This window comes from Pongo pygmaeus, chromosome 10 (genome assembly GCF_028885625.2).
Source record: "Pongo pygmaeus isolate AG05252 chromosome 10, NHGRI_mPonPyg2-v2.0_pri, whole genome shotgun sequence".
Lineage (NCBI taxonomy): Eukaryota > Metazoa > Chordata > Mammalia > Primates > Hominidae > Pongo > Pongo pygmaeus.
In genome coordinates, this window is record NC_072383.2 from 61,625,918 (window position 1) to 61,628,969 (window position 3,052).

General features: G+C 45.5%; 1 pseudogene; it reads left to right on the plus strand.

Moving 5' to 3' along the window:
* The first annotated feature begins 205 nt into the window (after nucleotides 1–205).
* LOC129010423 (polyadenylate-binding protein 1-like) lies at nucleotides 206–2,390 on the plus strand (annotated as a pseudogene).
* The last annotated feature ends 662 nt before the right edge of the window (nucleotides 2,391–3,052 follow it).

Below are 3,052 nucleotides of genomic sequence, written 5' to 3' on the forward strand. Positions count from 1 at the left end.
CCGAGGCCGAATCGCCCGCCCGCAGCAGCTCCAAAAAGGAACCAAGAGACCGAGGGCTTCCCGCTGCCCGGACTGACGCCTCCACCCTCGCCTGCAGCCAGCGGCAGCGGATCAACACCGTTCCGGGGCGGTTGAGTAGTTATCGATTCCGGGTGATTTTTGTCCCTCTGCGCTTGCGCTTGCCCCCGCTCATCTCCCCCCGGCTTCGGCCCTCAGCTCCCGCCCCCAGCCCCGGCATTCGCTCTCCTCCTCTCACGGAAAGGTCGCGGCCTGTGGCCCTGCGGGCAGCCGTGCCGAGATGAACCCCAGTGCCCCCAGCTACCCCACGTCATCGCTGTACGTAGGGGACCTCCATCCCGACGTGACCGAGGCGATGCTCTACGAGAAGTTCAGCCCGGCCGGGCCCCTCGTCTCCATCCGGGTCTGCAGGGACATGATCACCCGCGGCTCCTTGGGGTACGCGTATGTGAACTTCCAGCCGCCGGCGGACGCGGAGCATGCTGTGAACACTATGAATTTTGATGTTATAAAGGGCAAGCCAGTACGTATCGTGTAGTCTCAGCGTGATCCATCACTTCGCAAAAGTGGAGTGGGCTACATATTCATTAAAAATCTGGACAAATCCATTGATAATAAAGCACTGTATGATACATTTTCTGCTTTTGGTAACATCCTTTCATGTAAGGTGGGCTGTGATGAAAATGATTCCAAGGGCTATGGATCTGTACACTTTGAGACACAGGAAGAAGCTGAAAGAGCCATGGAAAAAATGAATGGAATGCTCCTAAATGATCGCAAAGTATTTGTTGGACGATTTACGTCTCATAAAGAACGAGAAGCTGAACTTGGAGCTACGCGAAAGAGTTCACCAATGTTTACATCAAGAATTTTGGAGAAGACATGGATGATGAGCGCCTTAAGGTTCTCTTTGGCAAGTTTGGTCCTGCCTTAAATGTGAAGGTAATGACTGATGAAAGTGGAAAATCCAAAGGATTTGGATTTGTAAGCTTTGAAAGGCTTGAAGATGCACAGAAAGCTGTGGATGAAATGAATGGAAAGGAGCTCAATGGAAAACAAATTTATGTTGGTAGAGCTCAGAAAAAAGTGGAACGGCAGACAGAACTTAAGCGCAAATTTGAACAGATGAGGCAAGATAGGATCACCAGATACCACAGTGTTAATCTTTATGTGAAAAATCTTGATGATGGCATTGATGATTAACGTCTCCGGAAAGAGTTTTCTCCATTTGGTACAATCACTAGTGCAAAGGTTATGATGGAGGGTGGTCGCAGCAAAGGGTTTGGTTTTGTATGTTTCTTCTCACCAGAAGAAGCCACTAAAGCAGTTACAGAAATGAATGGTAGAGTTGTGGCCACAAAGCCATTGTATGTTGCTTTAGCTCAGCGCAAAGAAGAGTGCCAGGCTCACCTCACTAACCAGTATATGCAAAGAATGGCAAGTGTACGAGCTGTGCCCAACCTTGTAATCAACCCCTACCAGCCAGCACCTCCTTCAGGTTACTTCATGGCAGCTAACCCACAGACTCAGAACGGTGCTGCCTACTATCCTCCTAGCCAAATTGCTCAACTAAGACCAAGTCCTCGCTGTACTGCTCAGGGTGCCAGACCCCATCCATTCCAAAATATGCCCAGTGCTATCTGCCCAGCTGCTCCTAGACCACCATTTAGTACTATGAGACCAGCTTCTTCACAGGTTCCACGAGTCGTGTCAACACAGTGTGTTGCTAACACATCAACACAGACAATGGGTCCACATCCTGCAGCTGCTGCTGCTGCTGCAACTCCACATTATAACTATGCTGCGGGAGTTCGCAGTCCTCAGAAACATCTTAATGCACAGCCACAAGTTACAATGCAACAGCCTGCTGTTCATGTACAACAGGAACCTTTGACTGCTTCCATGTTGGTATCTGCCCCTCCTCAAGAGCAAAAGCAAATGTTGGGTGAACGGCTGTTTCCTCTTATTCAAGCCATGCACCCTACTCTTGCTGGTAAAATCACTGGCATGTTGTTGGAGATTGGTAATTCAGAACTTCTTCATATGCTGGAGTCTCCAGAGTCACTCCGTTCTAAGGTTGATGAAACTGTAGCTGTACTACAAGCCCACCAAGCTGAAGAGGCTGCCCAGAAAGCAGTTAACAGTGCCACGGGTGTTCCAACTGTTTAAAATTGATCAGGGACCATGAAAAGAAACTTGTGCTTCACAGAAGAAAAATATCTAAACATTGAAAAATGTAAATATTATGGAAAAAACATTGCAAAATATAAAATAAATTTAAAAAGGAAAAGAAACTTTGAACCTTATGTACCGAGTAAATGCCAGGTCTAGCAAACATAGTGCTAGTCCTAGATTACTTATTGATTTAAAAATTTTAAAAAAACACAAAATAGTAAAATATGAAAACCAATTAATGTTTTATAGACTCTGGGAAAAAGAATTTTCAGCAAAGTGCAAAAATTTAAAGCATTCCTTTCTTTAATTTTGTAATTCTTTACTGTGGAATAGCTCAAAATGTCAGTTCTGTTTTAAGTAACAGAATTGATAACTGAGCAAGGAAATGTAATTTGGATTATAAAATTATTGCTTTAATAAAAATTCCTTGAACGGTGAAAAAAATAATAATAATAAAATACAAAAATTAGCCTGGCATAGTCGCACGCACCTGTAATCCCAGCTACTCAGGAGACTGAGGCAGGAGAATTTCTTCAACCTGGGAGGCAGAGGTTGCAGTGAGCTGAGATCACATCATTGTGCTTCAGCCTGGGCGACAGAGCAAGACTCCATCTCAAAAAAGAAGGAAGGAAGGGAGGCGGGGAGGGGAGGAGAGGGGAGAGGAGGCAGAAGGGTGTTTGAGGGCATATGCTTTTTTCTCTCCACTAAATGAGGAACATAATATCACCCTGAAATTCCACTCCATTTCGTTAACCATGTGCAGAGGATTTCGCTTTTAAAATACATATGTTAAGGAACAGGCAACAGAGATTGTCCCTTAGGCGGGAAGCTGATGTGTAAAACAGACTCTTTTCCCTCA